The sequence below is a fragment of the Myotis myotis genome, unplaced genomic scaffold (assembly GCF_014108235.1).
Source record: "Myotis myotis isolate mMyoMyo1 unplaced genomic scaffold, mMyoMyo1.p scaffold_m19_p_13, whole genome shotgun sequence".
Classification (NCBI taxonomy): Eukaryota; Metazoa; Chordata; class Mammalia; order Chiroptera; family Vespertilionidae; genus Myotis; species Myotis myotis.
The window spans coordinates 38,473,518-38,495,227 of record NW_023416317.1 but is presented as its reverse complement, the minus strand read 5'-3'; the positions used below and the strand labels follow the sequence as shown (position 1 = coordinate 38,495,227).

Genomic DNA, 21,710 nt, shown 5'->3' with positions numbered 1-21,710 from the left:
AGGCAAGAAAGATTCGCCCTAACATTAAAACCTAAGTTTAGTCCTTGTGGTCTAATGAGGAGTATTCGATTGGTGAATTCACAAGAAATATTTACACGACTAAAGTAATATTCTTAAAAATAATTTGAACACTCAAAAACTTTAGTACATGAGGATGATTGCTTTTTATTAAAGAATATTTCATAGAGTAAATATTTCCATTTTCAACATTGACTGGAATTACTTTGATCTAGCTAGTTGTGTGGGTGTTTTTTTTAATATAAGAGTTTTATACAAAAAAACGTAATGAAAAAAATTAAGAAATTATGCTCAAAGAAATTTGGCAAATATAACTCAGTTGGTGTTTGTTTTTTCTTCTTTTTTTTCTATGAATTGAAAAATTCAGAGGTTTTGGGTTTAGTCTTATGCTAAGTCATCCTCTGATATTGATTTAAAAATATATATATATATATATATATATATATATATATATATATATATTTGATTTCAGAGAGGAAGGGAAAGGGAGAGAGAGATAGAAACATCAGTGATGAGAGAGAATCATTAATTGGCTGCCTCCTGCACACCCACTACTGGGGATCGAGCCCACAACCCGGGCATGTGCCCTTGACCGGAATCGAACCGGGGGGATCCTTCAGTCTGCAGGCCCACACTCTATCCACTGAGCCAAACCCACTAGGGCCTCTGATCTTTCTTTACTTTTCCTTTTTGGGAAACCTTATTAATTCCAAGTGCCTATCAGTTAGTTAGGCTAGATTGTACGGCAGTATTAAACAACTTCGAAATCCCAGGGATTATTGCAACAACTAATTCTTTCTCACTCACACCACACATCAGCTGTGGTTTTCTTTCTATGTTTATTTAATTCCAGGCCCAGGCTAATGAAGCAGTCACTAGCTTAATATTACCATTTCTATGAAAGACGGAAAAGAGAGTCATGAATCAATAGGCTTTTAAAGCTTTTTAATGGAAGTGAATTTATAACATATCTCTCACTTCCACTGCCAAGTCTCATGGTCAAGCCTGATTATAATGGGAAAGGAAGAATATCTCCTCTAAGGAGGGGGCGCTGTGTGAGTGAACAATAAAATACAATAGTCCCCCATGGCTTCAACTGTCACTTGTGCCGAGATGTCTGAGCATTCCACATTTCTAACTTTGTTCTTTCCCTCAATTCTGACCTAACTTTCCATGAGTCATTGGTCACTCACTGAGATGGCTTGTCAGCACTTCTGTTATACAGATTAAAAATGAAAAAAATGGTAAACTCATCTTGACCATCATCTCCAACTTTCTGTTCATCCTGTTTTCCTAGTTTCATTTTTGGTCCTGCTCGTTGTCTTTGGCTCTTCTCACTATCTCAGTTCACACGTTGATTCAATTGTTGGAATCCACTCCCCTCATAGTCCCAAGAAAAACATTTTTCCTTCTTTTATGCATGGTTACTACCCATTTCCTGGCATTACAGGTGGGTGTGCTGCCCATACAATTGCCCTAGCCTCAATTCTTGCCCCTTGACAATCTTCTTCATCCTGCTATCTGTTTATACTAGACAGTACATAGGTCACAGCACTTAGAAACCTTCAATTTATCTTTCTTCTGAACTTCATGGCCCTCTGTGATTTGACCACGACCTACCTTTCCAAACATTTCTTTCATTGTTCACCAGCAGTATTTTCACTGCAGACACACTTCTTTAATCTTTGTTTCTTATACTGTTCTTTTAAATTTGTTAAATGTGTACATGTTCCTCTTTTTCCTTCTGCCTGTGAATTCCCATAAGAATCCATACTTTTCTAGCTACCATACCATATTCTTCTTAAAATATGAACTTTACTAAAGGTCTGATGCACAAAAATTTGTGCACACGGGGGGGTCCCTCAGTCTGGCCTATGCCCTATTGCAGTCTGGGACCCCTTGGAGGATGTCCACCTGCTGGCTTAGGCCCGCTCCCTGGGGGATCAGGCCCAAGCTGGCAGTCAGACATCCCTCTGGCAGCCTGGCAGCCCTCGGGGGATGTCCACTTGCCAGCGGGAGCAGGCCTAAGCTGCAGTCAGACATCCTTAGCACTGCTGAGGAGGCGGGAGAGGCTCCCACCACCACCCCTGTACTGGCAGCCATCAGCCTGGCTTGTGGCTGAGCAGAGCTCCCCCAAGTGAGAGCACACTGACCACGAGGGGGCAGCTCCTGCATTGAGCGTCTTTCCCCTGGTGGTCAGTGTGTGTCATAGTGATCAGTCATTCCCAGTTGTTCTGCTGTTAGGGTCAATTTGCATATTACCCTTTTATTATATAGGATAGAGGCCTGGTGCATGGGTGGGGGCCGCCTGGTTTGCCCTTAAGGGTGTCCCGGATCAGGGTGGGGGTCCCCCTGGGGTGCCTGATCAGTCTGGGTGAGGGGCTGATGGCTGTTTGCAGCTGGTCACACCCCTTTCAGGGTGGGGATTCCCACTGGGGTGCCTGGCCAGCCTGGGTGAGGGGCTGATGGCTGTTTGCAGCTGGTCACACCCCCTTCAGGGTGGGGATCCCCACTGGGGTGCCTGGCTAGCCTGGGTGAGGAGCTGATGGGTATTTGCAGGCTGGTCACACCCCCTTCAGGGTGGGGGTCCCCACTGGGGTGTCTGGCCAGCCTGGGTGAGGGGCTGATGCCTATTTGCAGATTGGTCAAGCCCCACCCTCCCCAGTGGGGACCCTCACCCCATGGAGGTTTGGCCAGCCTGGGTGAGGGGCTGATGGCTGTTTTCAGGCTGGCCACACCCCTTTTAGGGTGGGAGGTCCCCACTGGGGTGCCTGGCCAGTCTGGGTGAGGGGCTGAGGGCCGTTTTCAGGCTGGCCAAGCCCCCCTGTGCGACGGAAGCTCCCAGCCTCTCCTTTTTTCTTTTTTTTATCCTGGGATTTATTTACCTTCTATAATTGAAACTTTGTAGCCTTGAGAGGAGCTCAGAGCCCGACGCGGCAAGCGGGAAGCTTGGCTTCCTCCATCATTGGGGCAACCAAGCCTCCTGCTTGCTCCAGCTCCATGGCTGCCAGCCGCCATCTCGGTTGGGTTAATTTGCATATAGTCGCTCTGTTTGGCCGGTGGGTGTGGCTTAAGGTGTAGCAAAGGCACGGTCAATTTGCATGTTTGTCTTTTATTAGTGTAGATGTCTTTACCTCCTTTTATTGCTAGATGACATGTTTGCTAAGAATACATACTTAAATAATCCTTTTATTTATTTTTTTCTTTAGAGAGCACTTTTTATTGAAAAGATAAAAGATAGTTTTTTTAAAAAAATATATTTTATTAATTTTTCACAGAGAGGAAGGGAGAGAGACAGAGAGTTAGAAACATCGATGAGAGAGAAACATCGATCAGCCGCCTCCTGCACACTCCCCGCTGGGGATGTGCCCACAACCAAGGTACATGCCCTTGACCGGAATCGAACCTGGGACCTTTCAGTCCGCAGGCCGACGCTCTATCCCCTGAGCCAAACCGGTTTTGGCGATAAAAGATAGTTTTAAAACTTGAAGCAATGTGTTTGTTCTTGAATTAAAGCATAGCAAAGCTTTAGACTTTTTTTGTGAGTAGATGTTTCCATGAAAGAAAAATGGTTCTCATTAATCTAAGGAATTCTGAGATATTTCTCATCAAATTTTAGAGGTACAAGTTTTCATAAAGGTCATGAAGTCTAACCCTAAAGTTTTTTTTTTTATTCTTTGAGATTCTCTAGTTGCACAGATAAAGAATGCTTGACATTTCTAATGCCCCTTAGTGACTAGCAATCGGGAGTTAATTAGCCTAATTGTCAAGATCTGAGAACATTTCTCCTGGACTCTATTACACAATTCTCTATCAAGTCTCAGTGAATTGCCAATATATTCATTAAAGGTACCATGTTACAATTTGAATTTTCACTTTTCATTTATAATTCAGTATTTTCGTATCTATTTCCCCTCCCTTTTTAAAATATAGAATTATAATCCAGGGATGTTGCAGTCACCTCTCAAAGGTGCCAAGAGTGAAATACTTTTGAATCTATCGTTGAGAAAGTCTATGAATGCGAAGGAGGCTTTATTTGCTGTGGATTAATATTGACTCTAAATGTTTATTGGAATACACATTATTTGTTCAGGGACTTAGAGCGATAAAGAGACTTTTCTAATGATAAAGAAGATATCTGATATAAAATGATGGCCAGCGCCTGCAAACAAGTACAACAGGAAACAAAGCCTCTTTGGGGAAGTCAGTCAATAATGAGGTCACAGAGTCTGAGTTCTTTCCTTTCCTGAGTATTATCTTATTTACATCAGGCCCAGTGCCAGGCAAAACTAGACACAGACCTTTTTTCCCTTTCCATTTAGCTAGGAGGTAAATCATTAGAATGGTGATCTGGAACTAAAGGTGGTAGATGAATAGTTTGTAAGGAAAAGCCAATGCCAATGTCATTTAGAAAGCAGACAGTTTTCAGCGGGAGACAAGTAAGAATTTGCTTTGTTTCTGTTCTCAAAGGGAAAATGGGAAACGTTTGCTTTTCTTGACATAGGCTTCAAATATCCCAAATGTATAATGAAAAGTATAACAAAGTACAACCGGGGCTTGACATCAGAAAGCCATGTATCTTTGGTATCGTAATACATATATGTTTAGTATGGTGTATATTATATGTAAATATTCTATACACATATTTACATACAAGATTCTGTTTTTAGTACCTGTCCTAAAAATGTCCACTATACCAGGCCTTTCTAATTAGTATTGTACATTTTCTTTAAGAAGAAGAAGAAAAAAGGCTTTTGTGTCTTACGAATCCATAGCTCTGTTGTAGTCTACGAGGCAATATAAAATCATTTGAAAAGGGACACATTTCTATCAGCACTTATAGATCTGGTGCAACTGGGTATAAATGCGTCTTTGGCATCGGGGAAATTGTGCTAGTTCCTGGGGTCTTTCTTTTCTGACCCATTGTCCCAAACAAAGACTCCCAGAGACAATCACTATGATGATAAAGGGCCCCATTGCAAGCATCTTGGCACAGGAGTTCAAGCACCCATGTGAGACCATTGATTTGAAATGAAAGTGCTTTTTTCTTTTCTTAGCCTTGGCTCATGTCATGCTTCAGATGGGTCAAAGAAAGAGACTTGATCAAGTGTCCCCTTCTCAAGATGTGTGATAAGTGCTAGCAGGGTGTGTGGAAGCAGATACCTAGAGAGATGGAAAAAGAGAAGGGACATTCAGAAGCAGGAGGAGGGAGGGGGACACCCAATGCTCAGCTGAATATTGTGGTCCCAGGCTCTTTGCATGTGAATCAGTGATGACAAATTGCATATTAGGGGTGATGTGGGATAACAAAAATTCCTACCATGTTCTTTCCGTGCATGAGGAAATCAAGATGCATGTTATTTTGCGGGTTCCATTAGGCGGATAAGAATTTTGAACTAGATACATTACATATGAATCCCTCCTTGAATCACAGAAGAATGTCACAGTGAATTTTCATGTGGACAAGAACATGGTATCTTCTTCAGTATAATGGATTAGGGCGGCAGTAAGGACCTAAAGTGCTTAAAGAAGCTACCATGCAGCTTTGTTCAGGTGCTGGTGTATGGCCTGCTCGGTAAGAGGGGAATTAAAATTAAATTGACCAGCTAGTGATAATTTTATCTTATTGTCCAAAGCAACCGGTCCCTTACTTGTGTATACATGTGTGCATGCACGCACGTGTACACACTGTGTATGTGACTGTCTTTCTTTCCCATACACATCAAATCTATAAAATAAATGATGAGCTAGCCATCTAATAAGCATCTGTGAAATACTAGACACCTGGATGAATTTTAAAAATGAAATTAAATTCCCAATGGTTTTGTCTACAGATGTCACACTTATGGAAACATCTGTGTCTATCTATACCTTTGTATGTATGTTTTTTAATTTCTGAAGGGATGTTTATTCCCTCTATTTTTGTGCTGTTCTTAGGAATTGAGTAGACATTAATGATAAAAATGTTCGACTGCAAAGTAATTCTTAAAGGTAGAATCTTAACTGTAACAAAAAATGTGGACAATAATAAAATATGACAGAATGTGAAATGAGCATGGGAGAGTTAGAGAACTTTGTCTCCAAAGTGGGAAAGGGAAGGGTTTGATATGTACTAGTAATAGACATGAGTTTGAAACAAAACATGTTCACAGCACATTTCTCGTAGTTAGGAGACAGAAAGCTTGTACTGAAGTCTTAGTAAACCCAAACTGAATCAGATATTTAAATTAAGAATTGCAACTGCATTTATGCTCTCTGAATTCCAAACTCTTAACCTGGCATCAGAACTTTTTTTGTGATCTAGCCCATCCCTGCCATTTCTGGCAGGTTTTCACATCTCTCCTTAACTACCGCCCAACAAATCACTTGAGGGTTGAAATCAAAGCGTATACGTTCTTTGGCCTGGCAGAGTCCTCCTTTATACCTCACCCCATTCCACGCACATGTGCTTATGCACAGATGGGGCATATGTTGTGTGCTAGTGCATGCATGCATGGCTGTACACAAACATGTACAAATACATTCACCCTCTTTGCCTGGCTGATTTCTACTTCCAGGCTTCTGTATAAGCTCTGTGTCCCAGCACCTTTGAAATGGTATATCTCCCTACTTGTCAACCCCGCCAGTTTCACTTCCTTGATGGATCATACACCTCTGTCCTATATATCTTTATCCCAGCAATTCAAAGTTTTGCATTAAAACAATCAATAAATAATAATATATTACTTTTTTAATACTCCCTCCAAGATATTTTTCCATTGATTTTGTTTGTTTGTTTGTTTTTGTTAGAGACAGTGGAAGGGAAGGGGGGAGGAGAAAGAGAAAGAGAGAGAGAGAGAGAGAGACAGAGACACCAATGTGAGAAAGACACATTGATTGGTTGCCTCCCGCATGCCCCTGACCAGGGCTGGGGATCAAAACTGCAACCAAGATACCTGCCCTTGACTGGGAATGGAACCCGAGACCCTTCAGTCTGAGGGCCGATGCTCTAACCACTGAGAAAACTGGCCAGGGCAATATATTAATTTTATTTTCTGGAAGACCATCCTAAGAATTCTTTTAACAGCAAAAACTAACACAGTCTAAAATATGCAGTAATGGTTTGAGGGCATATAGTCCATAAATTTGACTAATTGAACTTTATTGCATTTACCAATTTATAATACAAATCAAAGGCATTAACCAGTGTAACTCAGACTTTGAATATGCAACCCTTGGGTTGAGCATTTTTCAGAGACAGCATAAAATTAAGTTGCTATTTTAATTATCATAATTGCATTCAGATTCATCATTAAATTACTGTGCTACTTCAGTTTCTAATGAGAGTTAAGAACATTTTAAAAAGCTCTATTGAGTCAGATTGACTATGTACTAACTTCAACTGGTGACATTGGTATCAGGTTAAATTTGAGGGCAGCGAGCAAATTTAACTCCGTGGGGCAGAGCCTGTGCCACTCGGACCCTGCACAGCTAGGGCTCTAGCTTGCTTTTGTTATGACTCAGTTTGAGGGCAGCCTTGACAACACTTTACACTTAAGTGACTGCTCAAATCAATCACCCTCAGACCCACAGTTGGTGCCTGGCCAAACTCCAAGGTGAAGGTCAAGATGCAGAATGTGTAGCAGTAATGATGCCCATTTAGACCTTATTTTATTCTTTTTTCCCCCCAGTTTTCTGTTTCCCCAGGAGTTCTCTGGTAGAGTTAAATGAAACAAACAAAAAAAAATGCATTTCTTTCATGCTGCCCAGGAAGTAAAAGAACGTATGGAAAGGAATATATGTTCCATCCTTCTGAAATGGTCAGCGATTTAAGTCTGAATCATGAACTTGAGGTTATTTATTTATTCTTGTATCCATTTATTCATACTCACTCATTTATCTATATGTACTTTTGCAATATATCAGAGGCTGCAGAGATGAAAACTAAGAGGCAGAACACAAGTTCTATCTGCAAGATTGGGAAGACAAGAAATAAACCCCAACTATAATACAGGGTAGGAAATGATTTGTCAGAAGAAAATAGCAGATGTGGTGCCATGTAAATCTAGAGCAATTGGAATGACCCTCTCATATGGGAGGAAGAAAGAGGCACAGATATTATTAACTGGCATGTGCTAAGCTTAATGTCAAGGGTGTGTAATCCCTAGATTAACTCCTTGGATGAAATGTTACTTTAATGAATACTCAGCATTTGCTTGGTTTTAGATGTGGTTCCTGCCCTCCAGTGACTCACTTTAGTGGAGGAGACAGAGAACAAAAGGCTATTATAACCAAGTGGTTTAGAAATTCTGTGCTAGAGGTTTGTGAAGGTTATGGGAGTATCTGACTCTGGGAAGAAGACCTTCTTAATTTGCAGATAAAGAGACCTGGTTCTGAATTAAATCACTTGACTGAGGTCAACAAATTCGTAGGTGGCACAGCTAGGATTTGAACTGAGTTTGGATTCCTCCCAAGGCTTTTGCCTTTCTGTCTCCTCTTAGGCAGCAAAATGCTTAATCCTCCCATAGTCCTTGTTAGCACTAGCCCCTGGTTGCTAATTGATATCACCGTATCTGTGGGATTATTCAGGGTAGCCCTCTTATTTTGCAAAAGCCTCTGATACCCAAAGGTGCTGCTGTAAATGGTTGCCTTTTCATATCAGCCCTTGGACTTGTTAAATGTGTGTCTGCCCACATTTATGCTCTTTATGTCTTTATTGTGCTTTTCGCCTGCATGGAAGCTGGTAAGAGAAGATAAGGTTAAGGGCCAAAGCTTTTTGCTAGTCTACATTTTGTTAATGAAAACTATGCTGTTATTTTTATTATTTTGCCAGACAGGAAAGCTTCATGTGTATTGGAAAGTAACATCTTTGATCTCTCTGTGTAAAATTTATAGCAGATAATTTAGGAGTTGCATGTGAAGCCATTTCACCTTAGTTTTTCTATGTATGTTGATTTTGTAATACTCTCTAGACAGTGAAAGAATTCTCTGGAAGAACAAGACTCAGGTCTTTACTACAAAAGAAAAAGAAAAGTCTGGGTTTTTTTATTTTGGGCATTAAATATTATTTTTTTTCTAAATGAGTATACAAAATTATCAATTAAAGATAAAAAATTAACTACACTAGAAGAGATTAAAGTCTTGCAGGATGTATATTAACTCCTAGGAATTTCTGCTTTGGAAAAGTGCTTTAATTCTTTCAGGCAACTAAGGTGATATTTAGTGCAGTTATTTTAGTAATTGAAAATCCAGTAAACTAGAAAGGGTTGGTTCAGAGCTCACAAATGCAAGCTTCCTCCTATGTTAGGAGACATTTTAGATCAGTGTACAGTGGTATTTTAAAATAAGGTAATATAGTCTAGAGTTCAAGGTTATAAATCGTTTTCCCTATAAGGCTGACAATTTCCTAAACAGGAAAACCAGTGTGGCTTTTATTTCTATAGCTTTTAAAATTTCAATATGTCATTATATAAGTTATTGCAATTTAGCCTCATACAGAAATTTTTTTAAATGTTATAAAGGTATTATTTCTAAATTATTGATATCCTCATTTTAAAGAATATTTCCTGCCAAAGAATATGAGTATCAGAAATTGGACAGAAATAACAGTTATCTCCCTATTTGTAAAATCTCTCCTTTGCAAATAGTATAGAAAGATATATTTGTAATGTAGTATCCTTCTTCTAGTTATTTCCAGGTACCTGTATGTGTTAACTTTTGTTTCCAGGAAAGGGGGAAATTACTCATCACCCTGAAGGATGAATGGGTCTTAAAAAGGCTTTGGAAACAGTAGATGAAGACCAGTATCTTACTTCAAAATAATCCAAGATTCTATCCAGATTATGCATCTTTGTGTTAAAACCACTGATCTAAGAGCTATGGTTGGAGCAGTGATAGAATAATTTACTTGTCATGGCTGTCAAACCATTGAGTGTTTCCGTCCACTAACATTCCTTTCATTCAAAAGGGTAAAGGTACCATCTTTCCTCATACTTGCAATTAATGGGGGAAGGTAAGATAGTTTTCCTAAGTCGTATCCTATAAAACTTTATTTTTTTAGTGCAAAAAGTAATGAAGAAATCAAGTGGGCCTTGATTGACAAAATGTTTTATTTTTTAAAAAACAGAACACATTTATAATGCATAAAGCAAATGCATTCAATTTGTAGGTACTTTGTGGTCAGGTTAATGCATTTGAGATGTTACTTGTCTTTACTTAAAACAGTAAGAAATCTGCCTTTATTTTATCTTCATCAAAATCCCACCCAGTGTAAATTTCTGAACTGTTAGGAGTTTCTGGTTTTCTCAGCTCTCTTCTTATTCCAGAAGGGAAAATAAAACATTCACTATAGTGTGTCACACCCCTTGGTTTGGGCAGTGAACATATTGAATTTGGGGTACCTCAACTCACACTCAGTTCAACAGCAAACATTATGAAAATCACATATATGGCTATTTAGGATACCTGTGGCATATTTCAGTTTAATGAAAGCTTTACACAAATACATGAGCGTATATGTGTAGCTTTACCTTTGGTGTGAAAATGAAAATAAAACTTTCCATAGCTGCGTAACATACACATATATCATGTAGCAATATGGTAAATATACACTGTCAAAAGTTACAATAAAAAAGTCAGCCCTAGTTGACTTATTTGTCTAGAATATAGTTCAGAAAAGGTATTTCTGTAAGGGAGCCTGGTATTAAATACTTTAGCTTTTATAAATCACACTGTCTCTGTCACAACTACTCAACTCTGACACTGTCACATGAAAGCAGCCATTGGCGATATGTAAGCGAATAACCTGAGTTCCAATGAAACTTTATTAAAACATGCAGCAGGCTGGATTTGGCCCCAGGGCCCTACTTCACATATACCAGGTCTAGAGGCCTCCAGATATTCAGCTATTTAATTTTTTTCAATTATTTGCATATGAAAAACAAACCATTATGAGTGTGACAGTGGGAACAAATACTTAAATATCACAATTATTTATTTTAATAATTTTTAGCATCTTAGTAGTATTATTACAACTATTAATATATCTCATGATTCTGAGATTAAGCAGGGGCTTTTATTTGGGTGAGGGAGGAGGTGGACTGTCTTCTGTGTATTTCCAGTGAAATGGCAGCTGCATTGGAGCCTTCACAAAGCCTTCCTCACTCACATGTTAGGCTGTTGCCTGTTGGCTGGAACCTCAGGTGGACTGTCTGCCAGAGCAACTACCGGTGGCCTCTCTATGCCCTGGGCTTCTCACAGGATGGCAACTGGGTTCCAAAAAGATAGCCAGGCTGATAATGTGTTTCCTTTTGACCTAAAGTCATAACAGTGGCCTTCCATCATATCATACTGGTTGAGACAGGCCCCAGGGCAGAGTGTCAGTCGCAGTATAAGATGGTCATGTGAGATGGGAACTTGCTGTGGTCATCTTTGTAAAATAAAATCTGCCACAGTGATCTTCCATTCTATTCCAATAGAAAAAGCAGGATGGCACGGTTTGGATAGCGAGGGAAAAATCGGGTCAGTCACAGGGAAAGACTGATTGTGGTGGCAAAGGCAAGCAGGAGCTGAATTCAGGTTGGTATAAGGTTCAAAAGCCCAGAGCCATACATCGAAGCAAAAGAATTTTAGGGATACTGTATATATAAAAGATGAATGGGTAGCCTCCACTTTTCAGAGGAAGATTTTGAACCCAAACTCAGACAAACAAGACAAGGAAGCAGAAAGAGGCCTCCATAACCTGAAGAGTGAGGTGTCTTTGGCATTGAAGCCATGTTCTGACCAGGAACTTCACCATCATCCAGGGGTCTGAAACCCACTGCAACTCAAGGACAACCCATAGCTTAGAGTGGGGCCGATGAGTGTTCCTAGCTAGGAAGGAAGAACCAAATGTTGACTGTGAAGTTGAAACCTGACAGGTGTCACAGAAGCAAAAATCTCACTGCAAGAGCTTCATCGACTGGTTGGTTTGACATCACGAATCCAAAAATAGATGAAACAGCCGATCTGGGAACTTAAAGAATAAGGAAAGTCTTTAAAACTCCATCCCCTAACTTCTCTCATTTTTTGCGCTCAATAAACCATTATCTGCAGTAGAGCCCCCGGAAGAGCCCTTCTGAGCGTGCACCTTGATATGGGAGCCCTGAGACATCTGTTGTGTCATTTCGGTTCTCTCTCTGCTGTGCCCAACTCTCTCTGCCTGTGGACCAAATGTGCCTATTTTTTGCTCCACTGATTTAATAGCCCCCGGAAAAGTTGATAATGTGATCATAGAGTTCTGTCTGAGTGAAATGTTTCCAGTTTTATCTCCAGCCATTCTGTGGGGCTCCGTGGACCCTCAAGACTCTAGCTTTTGCTCCATTCCAGCTCCTTTTGATATAGAGCCTATTGGAATTCATCTTTCAATTGTGTGTGTGTGTGTGTGTGTGTGTGTGTGTGTGTGTGTGTTCTTGTCCCTCTATCAACTGCAAGAAAAATTTGCCTTATTATTTAGCAGTGTTTTAACAGGTTTCAGTCCATTAAAAGCAAAAGAGAGCATTAAATAGCATTCTTCAGCTTTTAACTGCTGAGCTTTCATCGGCTTATTAATAGACTTTCACTGCAAATGTGCTTGTTACATGCGAGGGCTTTAGGCCGATTCCAGCAGCAACAGCGGTGTCCTCTGGGACTAGAAATCCAATTGTAAGTTCTACCTCCAGGTAGTGCTTTTGGACTGCTTGGAGAGATTAAACAAATAAATGCTAAAACGTTCCTTCCAGAGAGTTGGATTTATTCATCCTCTAAAACCCCTGGCCTAAGAAAACAGCTAAGACTTACGTAGCAAACTGCCCAGTGGGTACAAGTCCTTTCCAAGGCAATCTCCTCAGTGTCATTTCTGTCCTGTTTCTATAGAGCGGTGACTTTGGATGGGCAGAAGGCGGAGGACCAGGTAAATCAGAGCCATGCATTTCAGGTCTTCTGCAGATGCACTAAGATAAGATTACAAGCTTTGCCTTGGTTGCAGTACCGTAAAATATTCTATTCTAGATATGGAGATACGTGCAGGCAACACAAGGCTAATTGATATTAGCCCTTTGTAGAACTGAAGTTCTATCTCCTTTCTCATAATAAGAATTGTGCTGTTCTTCTTGCCTTAACTGCCAGGTAGATTAGAACAAATGTGATGAACAATTAAAATTTTGAAGTTAATGGAAGGGAAGAAGAAGATCAAGCACAAGAAGAGAAAGAGGTCATCAAGGATAGGCAACCCTGCCCTTGCAATGCCTGTCTTATATGTGTCTCCTATTTGTCCTACTTGACAAAGAGGCCTCCTCCTAGGTCTCTGCCTGGAACATAATTAGCATGAAAAAAAAACTGTTACTAAGAAAAAGCAAAAGGTCTTATATCATTTTATTTTTTAAAGAAGAAGAGATACATTTTATCTCTGTGCCATAGAATTAAAAAAAAAAAAAAATCCAGCCATAGAGTTAAAAAAACATCCAAAAGAGACTACTCAACCCGGAAAGATTGTGATGATGTTCATAAATCCAATGTGAAAGTTACATCTTCCCACCCACTTCCAACTGAGCGTGGTGAAAGCTGTTAAGGCAGAGTGACTTGGTTTTAGCAAATAAGGACATTACATCTTCAGCTTTCACCAGGACCCACCAAGATGGGCTGTGTTCACACCAAGATCATGAAGGAGGCGGCCCAGGTCATCACTGAGAAGCACTGCCAGCACCTGAGCAACAGCTTCCACACCAACAAGCGCATGTGCAAGGAAATCGCCATTATTCCCAGCAAGAAGCTCCGAAACAAGATAGCGGGCTATGTTACACATCCGATGAAGCGGATTCAGAGGCCCCATGAGAAGTGTCTCCCTCTGGCTGCAGGAAGAAGAGAGAAAGGAGAGATGATTATGTGCCGGAGGGCTCAGCCTGGATCAGGAGATCTTTGAAGTTGATCCTGACACTAAGGAGATGCTGAAGCTCTTGGACTTTGGCATTCTGTCCAACCTGCAGGTCACTCAGCCTGTAGTTGGAATGAATTTCAAAACACCACATGGAACCATTTGAATCTTTCTGCTGTGCTATAATATTATCAATAAGCCATGGACAACCAAAAAAATACATTTTATTGCATTTATTTGTAATAACAACAGCACACACATCTATAACATATACTATGAGTCCAGCATGCTAATATATTACATATATTTATTTACTTAATTTGCACAACTGATCATCAAATGTCCTTATTATTATAAGGAACAGAGAGGTTAAGTACTTGCCCAGAGTCACACAATTGGTAATGATGGAACCAAGAGTGGAACGCAGCAAATCTAGCTTCAGAGGCCTGATCCTGGGCCATAATCTTGTTGCTCTGTGATGCAAGGTTGAGATCCAGCTACATGTGTTGTATTTTTAGTAAGCATATTATTTTATTCTCATTCCTCAATCAAGTTTCCTCCATTCTAATACTATATTCATGTTATGTATGGATGTGTTATCTATTGCATGTGTAATTACAGTTGGAAGTGATATAGTAAAGGTAAAGTATAGACAATGAGGATGATAATTGTGTTGTTAGATGTACTATCAGGATGTTAGGTAAAATGTAGAATTTGCAGTGTCCACCAAATATCCATGTACTCCCCTCTATTTTTAAGCCCTTCTTGCATATATGTATATTGGAGCCTTGTAATTCATTTTAGCAAATGTGATTATGAGCAGATACGATAGATTGTGAACCACTCCACTTATAGAAAAAAAACAAAAAACATCATGGAAGACCAAAGTTCTGAATTAAGGGCCAAACTTTTTGTTAAATGTGAAAGACTTAAAATTTCTGGAAAAAATTCTCCTGGAGAACTTTTGAAGGTACAATACTAGCTATCCTTAAATATCTGGTGTGTCACCATGTAGAAGAATGAATGAAGCCTCATTCTGTATGGCACAAAAGTATACAACCTGGGCTATTTGGTGAAAAATACAGAGGGGCTCACCAGGTTCAATGTAAAAAAGAACTTATTTTTGATACCACATATGGCCTCCCCATTACACATGTAAATAATTTATTTATTGTACAATTTTGTTTGTTTGTCACCTCCAGTGACTAGAGAAATTCCTTAAGATCAAAATATGTCTGTCTCGTTAATGACTGTTTTCCTAGTGCCTTGCATACTGTCTTAGCTTATTTTTGAAAAAGCATGATGTAAGTAGTCATCAAATGAATGAATGAATGAATGAGCAAATGAGCAAATGAAAGAACTTTCTATCAAATAGAGCACTTCAGATATTTCACTTTCTGTGGAGGAATTCTGGTACAGGACATGTGAGTAGTCATTAAGAATTTTTGGAGCAAATTTCCAGCTCTGGATTGTGGTAATGTTAGATGTAATGTCTACTCCAGTACCCAGATCCTCTGATTTTTATCTCTTTACAGTTGAGCTTCCTGAGAGTTGAAGCCTTTTGTTTTTCATTCCCCAACATACTGTATAGGAAATTTAGTCAAGATGTTTGCTGTTGCAAAACCACAGAGAAATATTGCAAGCATATTTTTTAGCCCTACCTGTTTGTGAGGACATTTATCATCTTTTGATAACATGTCATCATGTTCAGAGAAATGGACAGCTTGTACTTTGTAATCAGGACGGGAGGCTGTGACATGACTGATGGGAGCCTTCATCAGGTATCATCGTAAAGTACGTGTGTCTGAAATGTGCATTTGAAAGACTTGTACTTGCATTTATGACACTTTGCTCCATTTCTTCATATGCAGCTATAAATCAATGCATACAGTGACTCCTCAACTCAAGTTGGGTGCTCATATGTATGCATGGTCCAATTTTGATTATCAGTCAGATTAACCTCATTAATCACCGAGCATCCCATCCACTCAGCTGGTCATTGAATGGATTTGGGACTCTAGATTAATTCTTTTAATAGAAGCTTTGAAAATCAATAGCCACTCAATGCCTAAAACAGGATTCTGTGTCAGGTAGGTATTCCAAGACTTATGATAATTTACTATCACCAGGGAGCTTTTATTTTTATTTTAATGATAAAACCAAAATCTGAATATTACAATGTATGCCCAAAGGTACAGACAAAAAGGGTAATACATGTGAGAGGGTATGTGAATGGGGTAAAGGCGAGGTATTACTTTAGGAAGTAGACAAGATTCGGAATCAGACTCTAGGTTTCTAATCTCTGTTGTACTATTTAACTTTTTCATTTGTCAAATAATCAAGTATGATGAGGATGATCCATAATACAGTTAAGGCACCTATCTTAATGACTGGCACATAGTAGGTACTATGAAATGGTAGAGAGATCACTGTTACTATTTACCATTGTGATCATTATCATGATCAGAATTATTGGATTCATGTGTAATTTTGAGATAGGAGTAGATTTTCCCACTCTTCTGAGGTCTACACAAATGGGGGGGAAAGGAAACCCCATGGAGGAAGCTGATATTTAGCAAGGTCAGAGATGGTGGTAGAGTCGAAAGAGTGCCAAGGTATTTTGGGACCTTTGATATACCACAAAGGCGAGAATCAATGATGCCAAATGAACATTCGTTACCACCAGCTGACAGTTTAGGACAATTTCAGTTCTTTCCTCACGTCTGCTCCAGTATTTAGTAGAGCTTGCCCTTCTTTAATGATGTGGGTATGTCTTTATTGCCCACATTATGGTCCATCTCCATTTTTAGCCAATAAGGAAGCCTTGTGGGTTAGGATAAGCATTTTTGGAAGGAATCTCCCTGAGCCAGATTCAGAACCACCTACATGTGGAACAAGCCTTGGCATGGGGTCTAAGGAAATAAATCATAGGCCCTGAGGGTATCTGGTTCCAGAGAAGATGAAGAAAGCTCATCCTATCCTATTCTCCTCCAAATTACAAGTATAAACCCTGAACCTAAGAATACCTAAGGAAACAATCAGAAGACTTTGAAGGGTGGAGAGACTAAGGACCTTAGGATGACCCAGTGGGAAGTACCCTCTTTTTTGTCTGTTTCTTTATTTTTTTATTTTGTTGTTATTGTTTCTTTTTGTTGTTATTGTTGTTATTGTTTTGCCTTCTTATATCCCAGCCTGGGTGCCAGAGCAGCCTGCAACCTGGAACTAGAAATGGTTGCAGACCCAACAGACCCAAGGAAAGTGTGCTGTTTCTAGTCCTCTTCTAGACCTAGAAGACAGTAGCCCTATAGATAGAACCTTTGTGGCCATACACACCCTTCTGTAGGTGAACATCCCTGGGGGGAACCAAAACTGAAGGGAAGTGTCCTGTTGACCAGCATGCTCAATGCCGCTGCAGGCAGAGGCAGTGTCCCTCTCCAACAGGCCCTGTGGAAACTGTCCAGAGGAGCCCTGTGGACCCGTCCCAGCCTGTGAAAATGGATCCTTTTAATATCCTTCCTTTACTAACTGGCATGATTTTAAGCTTTGTCAGTAGAGGGCACTGGAGAGACACTGCAGGAGGAAGATGTGGTCTGTCTTCATGGTCTTAAGTACTCACTGGCTAGATTCTTGCAGTGTGGACAGCTTCTCCCATAAATACCCAGTTCCTGGTGTAAATCTAGAGGCACCCACAAGTCAGCAGCTTCTCCCAACACACCCCTATGGCAGTTTGGTCAGCTTTGTGCCTCCGGTGAGATACTGGCCCATGGACAGCTTTCCCTGTTACCTAGAGGACAGATTTCCAGGAAGGTCCCATGGCAACCTCTCAACCATTCAGTGAGCCATCTCCATACCCTCTACCACAGCTCTTTAGGCACAGACCTCAGCCCTAGGGGTGTTGTCTGCTCCCACATCTAGTAGTTCTATTACTTAGAGATCTCTTTACTTATTAGTAGCCAATCATCATCAAGCAACCCCCTATTACAGTTAATAGTAAACTTCCCTTATTCAGTTTACTATGTAGTTTCTCTCTACTGATTGGACCCCGGGCGTTAAAGAATGACACCAAAAGCATGATCCATAAAAGAAGGGGGAAAAAGACAGATTGGACTTCATCAAAATCAAAACGTTTGAGGTGCCACAGTCTGGGAGAAAATATTTTCAATTCACATATCTGCCAAGGACCTTGTACCCAGAATATATAAAGAACACATTAAACGCTAAGAAGACAGACATTCCAATTCGAAAAACGGGCAAAGCCTTGACCAGGTATTTCACCAAGGAATGCATGTATGGGAAGTAAGCACATGAGAAGATAGTCAACATCATGAGCTTTTTGAGACGTGCAAATTAAAGCCATGATAAGAGTCTACTGCACGCCAACTAGAATGGCTAAAATGAGATAAATAAACCCAATGCCAAGTACTGATAAGGATGCTGAGCAGCTGGAACGCATGGCTGGTGGGAATGCAAACTGGAACAGACGCTGAGGAAAACAGTTGGCAGTTTCTTGTAAAGGGAAATGTACACCTGCAATGTGACCCAGCAACCTTACTCCTGGGGATTTGCCCAAGAGAAGTGAAAACTTATGTTCACTTGAAAACCTGGATACAGATTTTTATAGCAGTTCTGTTAATACTTAGCAAATACGGGAAACAACCCAAATGACCTTCACTGGGCAAATGGATTAATGAACTGGGATATATCAATACAGTGGATTGCTACTCAACAACAACAAAGACTAAACTATTGTTCTATGCAGCACCTTGGGCAGATCTCCAGGACATCGTGGTGCATGAACAAACCCAGGCTCAAAAGGTTCCATACTTCCTTGTTCCATTATGTTATTACATTCTCCAAATTATACTGTGCAGTAGTTTTCAAGGTTTAGAGTTGGAGAGAGCCTGCAATGGGTAGCACGAGCAAGTTTCTTGTGAGTGATTTAGCAGTCTATTTCCTGGTGTGGTGGTGATTACAAGAATCTCTACACGATATAAAAATTCACAGAAATATACATCTTAAAAGATTTAACATTTATCATGATAAAACTGATAGAAGCTGAACAAAATCTGTAGTTCAGTTAAGAGCACTGCCCAGCATTGGTTTTTCCGATCTTGATCACTTTGCTATGGTATATAAGATGTCATCATGGCAGGGATCTGGATGAAGACTACAGGGGAATGCTTTCTATGCTATTTTTACAATTTCTCTGTAGGTGTATTATTTTAAAGTAATAATTAAGCAAGCAAACAACAATAACAACAAAAACAGAGGTAAGCTGAAGGGCACTGTGGTAGAAGGATAGAACTAGGGTAGGGCTGCAGAGGCCAGGGATTAGTCAAAGCCACACCTTTGGTGGGTTTCTGAGTCAGTTGACCTAGTTAGAGGCCGGAATTGGCACTTGAAAATAATTTCACAGATAATTCTACCGATTACAGAGGTTAGGGAAATTCTGATTTAAAGGAATTCTAAGGCAAAAGATAGCTTTGCCTTGAAGGGGGTATTTTCCCAGGTTCCCTGGGTTTATGGTGGTTGGTGACACTATTTACCTTGGCTTGAACTTTCATTGATTCTGGGAAAGAATGATTTAGAGCAGGGTCAGAATTTATTATTTCTCTATAAAGTACGCAATGGGAATATTTTAGGCTTTACTGGCCGTATAGTCCCTGTCATGCCTACTCAGCTCTGCCACTGTAATGTGAAAGCAGCCATAGATAGTGCATAAATGAATGGATGTACCCATATCCCAATAAAACTTTATTTATAAAAACAGACATTGAAACAGAGTTGGCCTGCAGTCCACAATTCATTGACCACTGATTTAAAGTAGGAGTCAACTAATGATGATCCTAGGCCATGAACTATTGCAATCCTACTCATAATTAATAAGCAAATGAGTTCTACTTATTCTGCTCTTCTCAACCTATCTTACTGCATTGAGCTTAGTTTTGGCTTCCTCACTTCAAAAACGTTAATGAAATTGTTCAAGGCTAGTTCAAACTATAGAGGACAGTGAAGAGTCTAGAAACCACACCACAGGGAAAGTACTTGAAGCAACTAGGACTGAACCTGGAGAAATAGTTGAGAACAGTGTCCAAATACTTTAATATTTGGAAAAGAGATTATGACATTTAAAAAATTTTAAACAGGGTTGTTTGTTCACTCATTTATCCAATGGCTCTGTATTGAACACTTACTACATTCATGTGCTTTTCTAGGTCCCTGAGATACACTAGCAAACCAGACAGTGAAAGGAAGTTGTAGAAAGATGGGTTTCAGTTCCATAAGAAAGGCTTCCCTAAAAATTAAAAGCTATCTGGAAAATGAACTCTGGGCTACCTTGGAAGACATTGAGTTCTGTCTTTGGAGTTGTGCAAAAGCAATCTAACAACTAGAATAAGCTATCCTGGGCACTTCAGTGGGGAAGAGGAATATATCTGCTCTCCCAACCCCAGGGCTTATGTTGAGCTACACAGAGGTTTTGAGGTCAGAACTCTGGATTCCTCACTCCAACTTGAATCCCTGTATTTATTAATAGTTGAGCTTCTGCATAGTCTTTTTCCCTCAGCTAAAAATGTATCTTAAAACCACTGAGATACTGATTTTAATCAAATGCCCTGTGAGATACAGCTCTTCTAAATTTTGAGTTATTATTTTATAAAGTAGGCAGTAACAAGTGGTGCACTTCAAAATTATAATACATGAGCTGAAACTATAGATTTGAATGGAATGTATAGGAATCCCAAAGGTTATGTTCTCTGTTGGAAATAATACCTATTCTTGATAATATCTTCATTTTACTTTTTGGGGGGGTTGCCTTTTATTTCTAAATAAGTGTTTTACCTCATTTATTGCATCTCATACCTTTTGTGTTCAATTTTTTTCCAGTCTGTACATTCTGATATATAATGTTATTTATGTTCCTATAATGCAACAAAGTCTATCTGGATCCCCATTTTTATGATGGTAGAAATCTTAATCGTATGCCTTCCAGGTAACTCAGTCACTCGGTGATTTCTCAGCCAGCATCTTAGACAGGTTTGCGCTTCCTGTCACACTCACTCTGCCTAGCATTGGAATCAGCCTCAATAAATCAATTCGCAAATCTGGAAAGCCTAGAAGATTAAATAAGTAGTGAAGGATTACCTTATGTGATAAATAAACTTGAAATGTGCTTTTTGAAAATGACATTTAGTGATTTATGGACTTAATGAAATGGCAGTTAATGATGCTGCTATTTGGTTAAAATCCTTGAGAACACCATATATGTCCAGATAGCCATCTGAATACATTTGAATCATAAGATAGCTTTAAATTAATTGCTACTTTGAAATGACTCATTCCCCCTGAAATAAGTTGAAATGATTCATAACCCCTGAAATAAGTTGACTGCGTTTGTGGGATGACCTTACAAAATTGAACAAGTCAAATGTAATACCACCTGTCAAATAGCTTACTAGTGAATCAGGTCATATGTGTTATGCATTTTAGTATCGTTACCGTGGAAAAGAAATCCTCTCCATCTTCTGGATCTTGGCTTATTGAAAGGAGCTGGTGATCTGGCTGCATGAGATGAGAATGAGGGAATTGTTAAAGAAAGGAGGATGAATTGATATTGAGTGATCAAAGGCTTAACCTTACTGTTATACCAAGTTACTCATCCTCCTGAGACCCCTTTTTTCCCTATACAAGTGAGAAGTTTATTCTTTTTTATTTTCTTCCTTTCTTCAAATAAATATATGAGGCCACCATGATTATGACATGCCACTACCTCTTTATATAGATGTTTTAGGGGAATTATATTAATATAAAGTGCATTTTAAAAACA

The 21,710-nt window shown here is 39.6% G+C and overlaps 1 protein-coding gene and 1 pseudogene across 4 annotated transcripts in view; both read left to right on the top strand.

Annotated features, from left to right (window-relative positions):
• ZNF385D (zinc finger protein 385D) overlaps positions 1–21,710 on the top strand; it is a 283,059-nt gene that overhangs the window by 206,959 nt on the left and 54,390 nt on the right. The window lies entirely within an intron of this gene.
• On the top strand, positions 13,442–15,021 carry LOC118668231 (annotated as a pseudogene).